The following is a 16410-nucleotide window of genomic DNA, read 5'->3' on the forward strand; positions in this document are numbered from 1 at the left end:
GGTCCAACCCGTTACTAGCATGGTGTACCTAATAAAGTGGCCGGTGAGTGTAGAACACACAGATTATTCAGTGCGACACAGAGCTTGCCAAAACAGTCCCTGTCCCTCACAATCTAATCAACCTACAAGTATGTTTTGGAGTGTAGGAGGAAACCGAGGACCCAGAGGAAACCCACGCAAACACGGAGAGAACATACAAACTCTTTGCAGATGTTGAACTGGATGGGAATTGAACCCAGGACAGCAGCACTGCAAGGCTGTAGTGCTAACCACTGAGCCACCGTGATGCCCTACTTGTTATTTATGCTGCTGGCAAACAACCTGGGTCACTGAAGTTCAAAGGCCAACCGCAGAGAACATGACTTCTTGAATCATAGGTATACATGATGCAAGGAGCGTCCTCTTCCCCGCAAAAGAGCAGCAAAAACTGTAATCATGATAAAAGTGCAGCACTGATGTTAGGCAAGGAAGAAGGGACTCCTTTTTGGCCTACTTTTGGCAGTACAAAGGTTAAGTAGTTCCCAGTGTCAACTAGGTTTAAATCTACATCTGCACAGCACTTTCATCTTCTCCCTGTGTTTGTGTGGGTTTTTTTCAACTCTCTATAAAAGTACTGAGAGTTCCCAATTTCTATTTTTGATGGAGCGCTAAACGGACAATTCTAGATATAGGAATTCCACATTGCAGAATTTTACAGCGGTCTGGTTGCTCTGCCACAGGGAGTAATGATGGGAGTATTTGTACTATGCTACTTTTTGATCTTCACCTTTTGAGGTTGGGGTGACCTTGACAATATTCTATTCTTTGTAGATTGGACATGAATTCACTGGAAGTGCTTAAGCTAATGGAAGTTAATACAGAATAGAAAGTTCTGAAACCTTCTAATACACTTTACTATTTAATGTGCTCTCATAGCTGATGATTTGCCACAGTAGAATACAGGTGAAAAAAAATCTATTATTGCTCTAAGCAGCATGGACTTCATTGGCTGATTAGGGGATATTTACCATGCCTTCTCTGGCAGTGTTCTGGTGGAAAAAGAATATGAAAATCACCATCTCTGTCAGTTTTTGTGCTGTTTTGACCCACATGCCACTTTGGGCATGATGGGCAGAGAGTTGGGCAAGAGTGGCGGGGCCAGGTGGAATGGGTGTGAACGCCCCAGCCTGATGTATTTACTGTGGTCTCCACCAGAAAACCGGTGGAGAATATAGCTAGAACCTCTGCCTGGTTTAAATAGGTCTGGCTTGGTGAAGATTTTTTCTGGATTTTCTGCCAACCTGGAGCAGCAGAGTGCTGGCAGGGGGGGATTTAATGCCACTCTTAATAAATTCCCCCCCAATTGCATCCACTACACGTAGGATGCAGCAGTGTTGCCATCCTCCTATCTAGTTGGAGTGTTGGGGATAGTTGGTGGCATCTGTATAAAGCCTTTCTCCTTGTTGTCCTCTCAAAAACATGCTGAGGCTAATTAGTTTGCTTGGTAATAGTTCCTGCTTGAGGTAGGTTAATTAGATTATCAGTCCCCCAGGGACTACATAAGATTCTGTGAAAAAACAGTGCAAAATGGATATAGAAAAGGGATAAGGTTTGTGCAAATCTTGTCTGAAAGTGGGAATTCCTAGGGTCATGGGCAGTGCCAAATAAGAATGTGGTATGTATGGAATGAAGAATGTAACAAATCTGGAATGAGACTCTACTACTTTGAGGAACTTGTAGTAGCATATCTTTAAAACAAAGCTATCCCATGTTGCTTTGTGGTTAGTTTCCTCTTCAGTGTAATCAATCTTTTACAATAGGGGGAAAGAAGGGGAGATTTCCCATATATACATAATATATATATATATATATATATATATATATATATATATATATACTGTGTGTGTATATATATATATATATATATATATATATATATATATATATATTTTAATTAATTTTTTTTGTATCTGCTCCTCGCTATTACAGTCCTGTAATTGGCTATGTCTAGGCTGCTATTAATGTATAACGTTACCACCCATTAACATCGCTTCAGGAAACCGTTTTAATAGCAATTTAATTGAAATATGGAACATGTGGTCACCCTTGATACGACATCTGTAACCAAGCAATACCATTTAGCCTGTACTGGTTTGCATAGGTCAATGTCCATTGAAGTGCTGCAGATCTATAATACCCACATTAACATAGAGAGATACACAGCAGACAGGTGTTATTGAACAGGCCCTTGGTCCTAAATGTATTTATCTTTAAGATACGCTCTCTTGGGCACTTGCAAACAACTGCTATCTGGAGTGCAATTAGGAGTAAATTGTACGTAAGCACAAGCCCAGGTCAATGTGTTTTCATGTAATTTATGTACTGAACTGTTTCCAATAGAATTTTATGATGGAGAAAATATTGACCCAGTCTACGGTACATCTGGGGTCTCCAGCAAGTATTTAGCCCACAGGTTTTAAGCTGCAACTTCTTGCAAACCTGACAGCTAACAAATGCCAGAGCATGGTGGGAAATGCGGCGTTGCTTGATACCTGGCAGTAAGAAACAGTGATTCTATTAAAGGGCTTGTCCAAAATTTGAAAAACATGAATACTCTCTTCATAAAACAGCCCACATCTGTCCAAGGGTAATGCTTGGTTCTAATCATTTATATGCAGCCTAGCTGCAATACCAGCACAAACTATTGTCAGATGTGGTTCTGTTTTTGGAAGAAAGATGCGTTTTTTTTTAATCCATGACAACCCCTTTAAGAGAACTTTGACTACCCCTTTATATTAGAAAGGAATATAGGGATTTTTGTGTCAGTGGACCCCCAGCGATCGGCTGTAGTATGCACATTTCCATTAACCGAAGGCTTGTCTTTTAACTACCTTTATATTGGGGATAAGCAGAATGTTCCAATCTTATAAATAAAACATAACTTTTAATTGTTACTCATAAAATGTCTTCAATAAGAACCACATTAATGTAGTATCAACCATCTAGTCAATAGAAATACCTATACCTCGTCGTGTCCTGGTTCATTATTGTAAAAAATATTACACCATGCATCATTTGAAAGCCACTGACCAACAGTAAACGGGACAAAGATAAAGTAACCGGGTGGATCTCCCCAGTCTTCATTGTGTAGTCTTCTGATTGAGCGGTACCGATCCAGAGGTGCAGGACCCTATGCCCTATGACCACCATGCTATAATAATATGTATTACACAAGACACTGCTCGTTTGTTGTTCCATTTTAACCCTGTGATGTTTAGCTTGAATAGCCATATTCTATATCAAGGCTGCAGCATCCACTATATTAATGTATTCCCCTGATGATTGGTCACACAACGTATGAAACGCGTAGGGATTAGATATTAGGGACCAACAGAATTTGTCTGGGACAGTACTGGGACCATCCTTGTCAAGGGGGGAACTTTCTGCGGATAGGTACCACTAGATCAGAAGACTATACATTGAAGACTGGTGAGATCCACCCGGTTACTTTATCTTTGTCCCGTTTACTGTTGGTCGGTGGCTTTAAAATGATGCATTGTGTAATATTTTTTTACAATAATGAACTAGGACACAATGAGGCTTTAGCTATTTCTCTTGACTAGATGGTTGATACTACATTAATGTGGTTCTTATTGAAGACATTTTATGAGTAACAAAAGTTATGTTTTATTTATAAGATTGGAACATTCTGCTTGTCCCTTTTGGATTTTTGGATGTATTGTTCTTGACTTGCGAAATAGGTTGGCCAACGAGGCAACTTTTTCTGGCTTGTCCTGATTTGTGATTTCTATCTTTTGTATTGCATTAACTCTGCTACTTCCACTGGAGCTATAGATGTGACCAGACATGACTGTAAAATACATCATGTTACTGTAGTTATCAGGTTTTCTGATGTAATTTTTATATTTTGTCTTGTCTTCAAACAGAAAAGAATAAAAGAGCTCGGTGAAGAGAGGAAGTAAGAAGAGTTCTGACCCCCATCCTGGTAATTTCTTTTTACTAATTTAATACAGCTATATGTAATTTTATTTTTTTATGTTGAAATTCTGGAAAAAATCTTTAACATGATCTTGATTGACAATGCATATGGGTAATTATATAGAGACACAGGTTATTCAAGATCTGGGGAAACATGCAGATAAGTTTACCAGGATAGGATATGGATAACTACGCCTCTTTGAGCTACCTCATAAGGCAGCTCCTGACATCAAGCATGACTTTCTAGGAAGCCTAATGACATGATGTGGAATTCGACCAAACCAGTATATCTATTCCAGAAAGAACAGTAGACAGCACTGTCTCAATGTGGTGGCATCTTTTCAGTACAGTGTAGGGAACTAGTTTTGCTGATTGAAAGGCTTCTGACTAGGGTCGGAAACTAAAAGTTATATTTACGGAGTAAAATTTATATGAACTGAGAATTTGCCAACTAAGACTGCCTTGTAGGTGTGGTTTAACCACGCATCATGTCATTAGGCTTTCTGAAAGTCATGCTTGATGTCAAGGGAGCTGCCTTATAAGGTAGCTAAAAGAGGCGTAAATGGCTATAAGCCTCCACATGTCTACAGGGCTAATTGGAAAAGGATTCTTTCTCAGGTAATAAGACACCAAAATTAAAAAAATGCCACATGATAGGCCTGGAGTTCTGTTACAGATTTTAAATTGGGATCCTGTAACTTTAAGGTACATTGCTAACCAAAGCCCTCTACCTCCTGACTTCTTATGCCCATGTATTTACTGGTATATAGAGTGGCGGATTAAATTTCCCATGGGCCCTGTGCTGTTGACACGACTAGGGCCCGCCCAGCATCCAAACCAACATTGTGCCCCAAGGCCTTATCTCCTCCGCCCAACGACACCACCGCAGTCCATACTGGCCCCCCTTTAATCAAATTATCATAGAGATGGAAGGGATATATGGCCTTTCATCAGTAGCATATGGAATGGAGTGTTCCAACTGAATTTAATTGAGACTCTTGATGTTTTCTGTGTCCACAAAATTCACTTTTTTTCACATGCAGATCCAGGCCCTAATGCAGTTATGCTATGCCACAGAAGAAGGACGGCTACAAGGACCTTATCAAATAACTCTTAATATACTATCTCACCTTTCTGTTCCCTATGTGTCTAAAAAGGATGTAAGGATAACTATTATCTGCAGCCACATCAGAATTTTCTGTTTTCTTCACTTAAAGGAAACCTGTAACTAAACTGTAATCATGATGCATCCACAGCTGGGGTTTAGGCCCAGATGCATGCGGCTTACCACTGTCTATTGTCAGAATCCCTCCTGCACTTTCTGGTTATTGGGCAACCATGCTGTGAAACAAGGTATACCTCCCTCAACTCCCTCGACCTGGTGAACTGCACATGTGCTTGAGATCTTATAGAGACCCAAAGCACCTTTTAACTAAAACTTGTGGCAATGGCAGCGATAAGCCTAAACCCCAGCCATGCTGGCTGATCAGTGGTCCCAAACTCCAGAGTTCTTCTCATGCACTGGGCTGTGGGAACAGCCGCTTTGGGCATAAATCCAAAGAAGTCAATAGGGAGGTGTGCCAGCTGTTCAAACAATGGCTAGGACATTTTCTAGACACACTACAGACATTAAGTGTGCACAAGGTATTGGATTAATCACCTTGTTCTCCCAGCAAAGCTTGTTCTCCCTGTACAGCTGTGCAAGGGAAATACAGTGAATCCTACAGAAGGTGCTGGGGTTCAACGTTCAAGTCCCATCCAGGTTAATATCTGCAAAGAGTTTATATGGGTTTCCTCCGGGTCCTCTGGATTCCTCCCACACTCCAAAACATACTGGTAGGTTGATTAGATTGTGAGCCTCATTGGGGACAGGGGCCCATTTGATAAGCTCTATGCAGCGCTGCGTAATCTGTAGGCGCTATATACACTCACCGGCCACTTTATTAGGTACACCTGTCCAACTGCTCGTTAACACTTAATTTCTAATCAGCCAATCACATGGCGGCAACTCAGTGCATTTAGGCATGTAGACATGGTCAAGACAATCTCCTGCAGTTCAAACTGAGCATCAGTATGGGGAAGAAAGGTGATTTGAGTGCCTTTGAACGTGGCATGGTTGTTGGTGCCAAAAGGGCTGGTCTGAGTATTTCAGAAACTGCTGATCTACTGGGATTTTCACGCACAACCATCTCTAGGGTTTACAGAGAATGGTCCAAAAAAAGCGGCAGTTCTGTGGGCGGAAATGCCTTGTTGATGCCAGAGGTCAGAGGAGAATGGGCAGACTGGTTTCAGCTGATAGAAAGGCAACAGTGACTCAAATCGCCACCCGTTACAACCAAGGTAGGCAGAAGAGCATCTCTGAACGCACAGTACGTCGAACTTTGAGGCAGATGGGCTACAGCAGCAGAAGACCACACCGGGTGCCACTTCTTTCAGCTAAGAACAGGAAACTGAGGCTACAATTTGCACAAGCTCATCGAAATTGGACAGTAGAAGATTGGAAAAACGTTGCCTGGTCTGATGAGTCTCGATTTCTGCTGCGACATTCGGATGGTAGGGTCAGAATTTGGCGTCAACAACATGAAAGCATGGATCCATCCTGCCTTGTATCAACGGTTCAGGCTGGTGGTGGTGGTGTCATGGTGTGGGGAATATTTTCTTGGCACTCTTTGGGCCCCTTGGTACCAATTGAGCATCGTTGCAATGCCACAGCCTACCTGAGTATTGTTGCTGACCATGTCCATCCCTTTATGACCACAATGTACCCAACATCTGATGGCTACTTTCAGCAGGATAATGCGCCATGTCATAAAGCTGGAATCATCTCAGACTGGTTTCTTGAACATGACAATGAGTTCACTGTACTCAAATGGCCTCCACAGTCACCAGATCTCAATCCAATAGAGCATCTTTGGGATGTGGTGGAACGGGAGATTCGCATCATGGATGTGCAGCCGACAAATCTGCGGCAACTGTGTGATGCCATCATGTCAATATGGACCAAAATCTCTGAGGAATGCTTCCAGCACCTTGTTGAATCTATGCCACGAAGAATTGAGGCAGTTCTAAAGGTAAAAGTGGGTCCAACCCGTTACTAGCATGGTGTATCTAATAAAGTGGCCGGTGAGTGTAAATAGAGGAATTATTATTATGGTGGTCCAAAGCTGTTCTGTACTGCTGGGGAAACTTTAAAAGAAACATAGTGATATATGGTTATTGTGATGGCTTCATTAGTGAAGGTTCCAACATCAGACTTTCCTGATGATAAAGTAATGGATAATGGAAACCAAATAAGTTTTATCTGTGTATTTATATCCTTGCTTGATGTCAGTCCTCTGCTGACTGCCTAATTTCCCAGCAATGTAGATGCCAAATTAGAGGAATTGCACTAAAAAAAAAAAGCTTTGACAAGTTTATTTGTAATGTGGCTTGACAACATTCATTCATAACTATTGTTCCAATGATTTGAATGATGATATGAATATTATGCAATATATTTCCATGGGATATTCTCCGGATTTCACTTTTTGCCAGAAGGCCCTGGACCTAGGTGGGTTTTCCACTTATTCTAGGATATTCTAATGTCTTGCACACAGTAATCCCCTTCAAAGAATACTAATAATTATTTTATCTGGAAAACACCCTCAGGCCATCTAGTGTTAGGATTGTTCATCGCCTGCTTCCCCCGATGAATACAGGATCACTTGTTGAACTCTTCTCTAATGCAGTCAGATAACAGAACATCATTTCATCCTGGATACAAATGATGTACTAATTATTCCATCTTGGGCTTTGGTTTGCTTTTCATTTGTGATTAGAAAAAAATAAATAAAATATCAAAAAAATCTGTAGTGAATAACACCAGCACATAAACAGTTGATCTATTACACTTCTATAATATTTTTCTCGGTTTGAAATAAGTTTTCATCATTTTTGTGAATTAATATAATACAGAGACCATTAGTGAATATATCATACCTACAATTAGTTGAAGGAAATCTACCACCAGGATGAATGTTTGTAAACCAAGCACACTTGCCTGCTGGTGTGTCTACCTTATGGCAGGATCTGCTCTTCTTGCAACTTCTTATGCCCTTGTTTTTTGAGAAATAAAGGGTCGAGTGTGTCCCTCGGAGTCAGCACTGATTGGACTGGAATAGACTTGGCAAGGATATACATCCAACTGGTAACACCCACTTGGAAATTCTGTACAGAAAAACTCCAATACAACCATGCTGTAAGCCTGAAGGCTCAGATGGGTTTGCTACTGTACAATGGGTCCAAGATAAGTTAAGTTAAGTCCTACCCCACTCCCCCATAACCACCCCCATTACCACCACCACCCCCATTAATTAAAGGTTCTAAGATGAAGTTGTCAGAATGAGACAACCCTCTTAATTTTAATTTTACTTTGTATAGACCTCATGCCACTGCCTCTCTTAGGAGCCATTAAGCTTTGCAGGAGAATAGAAGGATGTGATTTTCTCCATTGAGGATAAATTATAAGGCTGCCTGTTATTTCAGGAACTGGGTGATCTAATGTGTTGATGTATAATCTGCATAAAACCAGAGCCAAACAATGGCTTCCCTCACCCTGGCAGCTGGCAATTAGCAGAAAGCTGACTAGGAGAGAGACTGGCACTACATTAGGGAGGTCTCATATAATTGGGTGGGAGATGCTGGTAGACGTCCAACTGCTTTTATTTTCTTACCAAATTCTCAAATACTATAATTCCTTTTTCTAAATGCTTTACAAACCACCTATGAAGTGAAATAGGAATACAGTGAACATGACAACTTCTGAATTGTGGCATGTACATAGAGATAAACCCCATTGTAGGATTAGAGCATTTCAGTTTGGTGGTCCCCAACCCATGGCCCTCAAGCTGTCCGAAAACTACAACTCCCAGCATGCTCTTACAGCTTCCTGCTGCAGGATGGAGACCACTGACCAATGGAAATCTTTCTCCTAGTTTTACAAAGGAAAAACACATCAAACATGTAATATAATTTCCACTACAGATGACCAGACACTTCTGATTAATTATTGAATGGCTGGACTATTAAGTGCTGAAAAACCTATAATACAAAAATGTGTACATCTTCTCCTGTTTCTGACATATTCTTGTTTGTGTCTTACAAATACAGTACTGATGCAAGTTGGTGAGCAGGATATTGCCCTATGAAATGTTTTTTTATGGTATTTTCCTGTTTTAAAGCCTTATTATGGCTAACTGTGCCCGCAGATTATCGGGTAGTTTTCTTATTTTTGTTTATCAATTTTATCCTGAGATGGGGGCCTAGGATCTATTGGTTTCAGTAAAGATTGAGATAATGCACATAGAAATACTGCAGCCTGTTACAGTCCCTACAAATTGGTGAGATTCTTGTAAGAGTGCGGTCACATGTTGTGCTCCGAAGTGCAACGCTAGCACCTAGGGTGGGCCTTGGCCCCATCGCATATGCGTTTCCACTGAAACTAATGTGATTGGTAACCAGCACTTGTGTATTGTTTAAATGCAAGACACAGGGTGCAAGTCAAGGCCCGCCCCTGGCAATTGGAAATGCGCAACACTAGCGCAACGTGTGACCGCACTGCACACGGTACGGATAACCTGCAGATTTGCCAAGTAATATTTCTGTGTGGAAAAACTGCAGCGTAATACAGTGGCATTGTAGTTTATGGAATTAATAGCAATTCTTTACATACAATGCAGAAACACTGTACAAAAAAAAAAAATTGCAAAACAAGGTGCAACACCCCTGCCAACGTATAGGCAAGGGAGTAGTTGCATATAGGGCCCTCTACACTTCAGGATCTATCTGGTGAGCCTGCGCAGCTCACCCAAGGGATAATGCAGGGAGATCTCAGGTATAAGCAGCTGTAGGTTCTGCCTGAACAGGCAATAGTTAAGAGGATGTAAGACGTTATTGACCAATGATGTTGCTGCATTGTAAACTAGAGTGTGATTGGAGAGGTGCTACAACCTGACCAGGGTGATAAAACCCCTGCGCAGGGAGGAGCACGGCCTCTTAGACAACGACTCTTAGACTACGGCCTCTACACCGCATGGTCTGTCTACAGAGACACAGTAAACAGAGAGACAGTGTTTAGTACACCTTCAGTACTGACACTTAACCTAATCCCAGGGCCTGAGTCAGGAGACTCAAATCCAGAGCTGCAGCTTCCACAGTTTGGACACAGCTCCATCCCAGCCTGCATCTACTACCAGGCTGGTGCACTATTCCTGAGGACCACTCTTAATGACCACTCCACCGTTTAGGCCCGTTGCCTGCTGTTGTTCAATAAAGAGCCGTTATTTTGCACAAAATTGCCTCTGTCTGATCTCCGGATACGGCTGTCACCATCACGGCTCCCCCATCCATTACTCTACAGACACTCAGGGGTTGCCCCAGGGAGAAGCAGAATATCAGCCGCTCCCTCCATATTTCCTACACACACCACCTGCTGGAGACCTGCCAGGCTGTAGGACAGCCCTCTGGTCCCCCATACCAAGCACTGTGACATCAGCCCCGCCAAGGCCGCAACCGCCAGCCACTCCGGTATTCTGGGCCCTGGCTGCCTCCAGGCCCCAAGAAAAGGCTAGGCCCCGGTGGGGGATGTTGCGAAGGCATAGAAACAATCTTGAAATTTTGAAATTATTATATATATATATATTTGCAAATGTTGGAGGTGGAATGTTCAAGACCATTTTTCTTTAAATAATTGCACCTGTGTGAAACCCGCACACCCAAGTCATCTTTGACTATTGGTCTGGACCAGGAATGTATCAGACGTGAATTGTATCTGCCCTGTTTTGTATAATGTTCTTAAACTGGAGGAAATACTGTATATAAATAATTTTATTTGGATAATGTTGAATAGTGCTTATCATTATATGGAGGGTCCTGATTCCGCCCCAGCAGCTGATTGGTTCGACCGACTGTTACTCCATCTGCCCCTGTGATGAACCCAGCCAATAAATATTCGGAGCGTCTGAAATATTAGCCCTTTACAGAGCATGCAAAGGTGTGGTAATCAGCCACGAGAACATCTACCTGCAGGAGTTGTCACACTAGGGGCCAGCATAATATGAAACCCCTCCACTTTGGCACCACCATATACTCAGTCCTCCTGATATTTCTGGCAGGCACCCTGCACAGTGTATGCCAGGTCCTGCCTGGTGCAGATTTGCACTATTAACCAATGTCCATTCAGCTTAAACAGTTGCAGTCTATAGCTAGTGAGCAGGGGCAAGGCAGGAATTCCCCATGCCAACCCATTCCGCTGCCACCCACATCCCCTTTGCGTCCCTCCATGCCCTGTTGGCATGAAAAGGGGAAATGTTTGCAATGTCTGGCGATTATTTCAGGGCTTGTATACCAGAAAACTGATGTACCGTATATACTTGAGTATAAGCCAACCCGAGTATAAGCTGAGACCCCTAATTTTACCACAGAAAACTGGGAAAACATATTGACTCGAGTATAAGCCGAGGGTGTAGTATACAGCCAGCCAGCCCCCATGTAGTATACAGCCAGCCCCACGTAGCATACAGCCTGCCCCCAGTAGTATACAGCCAGTCCCCAGTAGTATACAGCCAGTCCCCAGTAGTATACAGCCTGTCCCCAGTAGTATACAGCCTGTCCCCATCAGTATACAGCCTGTCCCCATCAGTATACAGCCTGCCCCATCAGTATACAGCCTGCCCCCTTGCAGTATACAGCCTGCCCCCTTGCAGTATACAGCCTGCCCCCTTGCAGTATACAGCCTGCCCCCATCGGTATATAGCACTGCCCCCATCGGTATACAGCCTGCCCCCATCGGTATACGGCCTGCCCCCATCGGTATACGGCCTGCCCCCATCGGTATACAGCCTGCCCCCGTGTAGCATACAGATAAAAAAATAAACTTAATACTCACCCTTCGGTGTCCCCGATGTTCCTCCCGGCGGCTTCCGATCCCCATCGCGGCTCCTGGCGGCTTCTTCACTCTTCTATCTTCTCTGGCCGTGAGATCGCGCCGCCCGTCGCACACTGTGGTGCAACGCTGTCGCCGCTGATGACGTCATCAGCAGCGACAGGGCTGCATCACAGTGTGCGACGGCCGGCAGATCGCATGGACGCGACTCTGTCGGCTAGAGAAGATAGAAGACAGAAGAGGAGATACTGGGAGCCGCTGGGAGCTGTGACAGGGATCGGGAGCCGCAACGAACATCGCGGACAGCGGAGGGTGAGTATTTTTTTTTTTAGCATTGACTCGTGTATAAGCCGAGGCGAGGTTTTTAAGCACATTTTTTTGTGCTGAAAAACTCGGCTTATATACAGTACATTCCCTGATAAAGGTCCTGCTCCCATCATATCATTCTGAGGTTGTTCAGCACTATTGTTTCTATATCTGGCCCAGGAAGTAAGTCTCTGTGAATATATGCTGCACTGCAACATCATGAATATAGCCTTCAATATGCTCGCCCATGCTCTGCCAAGGTGACAGGTGCACATTAATTTATACTCAACTTGACAGCAAGGTCTTTAAAATGCTTGTATTACTGAAAATGTAATCATGAAGTTGATTATTCGCCAAATCTGGAGGAAAAAAATCTTTCTTTCTAATTACATTTCTGTATGCGCACACGTGCTATATATACTGTTTAATATGAGAATATGTAATCCTCAACAGCACTTCATCTTCTGTAGGATTGTTTCACAGTTCATCACATTTCCCCCTCTCGTTTTGTAATGAGCCTTCATTTGATAACATAAAAAATTCTGTAGTAAATACTGGTGATAATTTATCAGAAATGATCGTAAATATAAACAATACTAGTTTCTCCCAAATATGATCTTAAATGTGCTTTCTACATTGAGATTCTGTAATGAAACAAATAATTTCCCTTTCATGTTTTAATTAAATATTTGATTGGAAACATTCACATTTTTTTGAACTGGAAAAATAGAATGCTAAACATTTAGTAAATATTAATTAATAACAGAATGTATTTACTGCATCTTGGATTATGGCTAATGACAAATGAGCGGCCAGTCTGGTGGACGGAGAGGTTGTTTTCCAAAACACTTAGTCCAATTGTCTCGTGCTATCACTATGAGACCTTGGTCCATATACGCAGACCCGAGTACATCCACCTAGTGTTTCCCTCACAACAATATTATTCATCTTTTGTTCGCTATGTTATTAGGTTATGGGGATGTGATGACCTGACTCCTGTTTTTTGTTTCCCTGTTCTGTTTCCACTGTACGTCTTGTTTTCTAGCTAGATTTTTTTTTTTTTTAGTTTTTCTGTGTTTTCCTTTTATGCACTTTTTCTTTCTGAAATTGTAGTTTGGGAGGTTGGTACATTCTTGGGGGAGTTCATGACATTTTTGCCATTTTCTTGTAGATGCCTTATTTTTTGTTTCAGTACAATCAATGTGATTTCTGTAGGATTTATAATGTTTCATACATTTAGAAAAGTTATATTTTTGTTTAGAATAGTTTTTTCCTTTTTATGCAGTTTTTTTCTGAAATTGTAGTTTAGGAGGTTTGTTTATCCTGGGGGGTTGTTCATGGGTTCATGACACTCTTGCCATTTTGTTGCGGATACCTTATTCATTGTCTCAGTACAATCAATGAGATTTCTATAGGCTTTATAATGTTTCATATATTTAGAAAAGTTGATATATTTTTGCAAATGTTTGGTGATATTCTGATGGCCATAACTTTTAAATACTTCAGTGTACAGACCTACTAAAGGTGTTATTTTTTGCTGGACTAGTTGACGTTTTCATTGATACATGGGGACTGTGCACTTTATTAAAATTCTTATGCGTGGTGACATTTGGACACAGGGATACATTACATTTGTATGTAAGTTCTAATGAAAAGTAGGTGATTTAAACTTTTTTTCTATTTCTATTTTATTTTTTATAATTTTTTTTTTTAAAAACCCCCAGGTATACTTGGGTATCTTGGTGACACCCATTTTGTATGGAGATCGCTCAGTCTGACACCTTAACATAGTATTCCATTACGTGTCGTTAATGTGTTAATCCCATGGGAGGAGATAGAAAATGTAGACAGCATACCCTTTAGATTTGTATCAAATTAGGAGGGTGCCCGCAGCTCGATGACCTTGGTAGTGGTCCAAATGTAATCAAATAACTAGTAGAAGGACTGCAGCACAGCACAGGATGAAGTGAAACTCCACGGCACCATGCAGCTATATTTCGACTACAATGTAGTCAGACTACTTTGTAGTCGAAATGTTGCTGTGTGGTGAATAAAATACTCCCTGGAGTTTCACTTCATCTTGTGCTATCCCGCAGTCCTTTCACAAGTTTTTTTGAATACCCTGAGAGGAGTCATCTTTTGAGCTCATTTCTGCCTCGGCAAGAACTTACTGTATGTTTGATACTGTTCTCATTATATTTATAGTTAGGATAACAATGTGATCAAATCATTTTTACCTGTAGACGAGAAGAAAATAATCACCTTTAAAAAAAAACCTGTACAAACTCTTCTGTGTCTAAATAATAGCTGTTGACCTCAACATATTGGAAAATTTTTAGACCTAAAAAAAATGTACCGTATATACTCGAGTATAAGCCGACCCGAGTATAAGCCGAGGCCCCTAATTTTACCACAAAAAAACTGGAAAAACCTATTGACTCGAGTATAAGCCGAGGGTGGGAAATGCATTGGTCATAGCCTTCCAGTATGTAGCCAGCCAGCCCCTGCCCCAGTGTATATAGCCAGCCAGCCCCTGCCCCAGTGTATATAGCTTGCCAGCCCCTGCCCCTGTGTATATAGCCTGCCAGCCCCTGCCCCAGTGTATATAGCCTGCCAGCCCCTGCCCCAGTGTATATAGCCTGCCAGCCCCTGCCCCAGTGTATAAAGCCCCCCCCTTCCCCGTCGTGCAGCACAACAATACCGGATGGATCGCACAGAAGATCTACCGGTGCCGCCAGAAAGGCGAGTTTTGATTTATTTATTTTTTTGACTCGAGTATAAGCCGAGTTTGGGTTTTTCAGCACATTTTTTGTGCTGAAAAACTAGGCTTATACTCGAGTATATAAGGTAATTGTTATTTCTGTTTCAGGTAAGGAAAACACACTTTCACCCATACTAAGTAGTATTTTGATATAGGGCCCACATGTGCTAGTACATGTGCTAGCACCATGTATTATAATTTCATTTTTTTAGATTATTTTTATTTATTATTTTTGCACTGCTAGATGATATCAATTTAATCGGGATTGGCCTGTGTCAGCTGCAGGATTGACTTCTTTTTTTTTATTTTACACAAAGACATGACAATCCCAAGTTCTGACAGCTCAGCTCTCACTGCCACATTTCAGATACTACTGACTCCAGTAGGTTTCAAAAATCAATACTTCTAAGAATGGAAAGGTCACACCAGGGATATTGATCTTGAGAAATCAGGTGGGTTGAGGCTTACATTTAGCAACTGCCAGTACCCCTTGTCTATAATAAATTTATTTATTAGTTGAATAAATGTATTAATGCATTAAGGTTAAGGGAGACCTCTGGGGAATATATATACTTTGTGTGTAATATATATATATATAATCTGAACGCCGAGGGAGATAATAATACTGTCACCAAGCAACTAGAGGTAAATAATGGGGTTATTACACATGACCATGCCATTTACTGATATTTTGTGATGCACTAATGGATGTTGTTCACTGTGTTATATTTATGGATGTATTGTTATGTAATTTTTTTGTATAAATACACCAGATATGATCACATGACTTATGATGTTGTCCATATATATGGAGTGTTGGATTTATCACATTGCTTGAAAAAGAATCCTGAACAGGGTCTGAAACGTTGCACTTGGGCTAATAAAGCTCCCATCTGGTGTGTCAAGACCAGTATTGGGATCTGCACCCACAGTTTTTTCATGCTATTTGGTGCTGCTGGCCTTTTTAATGTTTTTTATATATAGAGAGAGATAGATATATAGATATATATACAGGCAGTCCCCAACTTACAACGATCCAATTACGAACGACCCCTAGAATACGAACAGGGTCCTCACCTGCGCATAGGTGGCCGAGGATCCCGTTTATATCTATGGTTGACCCATTTCTCGGATCACAGTAGCATTTATTTACCCTAAAGAACCCTTGTATCACTAAGATCGCGGTCGCATTATACCAGTGGCTTGTTCTTTATGTGCACGGAAACCGCTGATATAACGGGAATGCGATGAAATTAAGGATGGCTATAAAACATCACAGAAAATGGGGGTGAAATCTGACCAAGAGCATAAGTATCAAAGCCTACTGTACATTTATAAAACTTACCAGATCCGACATACAAATTCGACTTTAGTACAAACCTACAGTACCTATCTTGTACATAACCCGGGGACTGCCTGTGTATATATATATTGGTCCCTCTGC

At 41.6% G+C, this 16410-nt stretch overlaps 1 protein-coding gene across 2 annotated transcripts in view; it reads left to right on the forward strand.

The window, feature by feature from the left end:
- The window catches only part of GNG2 (G protein subunit gamma 2), an 84907-nt gene that overhangs the window by 38824 nt on the left and 29673 nt on the right, over window positions 1-16410 (forward strand). For both annotated transcript variants that reach the window (XM_072116103.1, XM_072116102.1), the window contains exon 3: window positions 3927-3985. The gene's annotated coding sequence lies outside the window, so the exon portion shown is untranslated. The remainder of the gene's footprint in view (window positions 1-3926; window positions 3986-16410) is intronic.

The sequence above is a fragment of the Engystomops pustulosus genome, chromosome 7 (assembly GCF_040894005.1).
Source record: "Engystomops pustulosus chromosome 7, aEngPut4.maternal, whole genome shotgun sequence".
Lineage (NCBI taxonomy): Eukaryota > Metazoa > Chordata > Amphibia > Anura > Leptodactylidae > Engystomops > Engystomops pustulosus.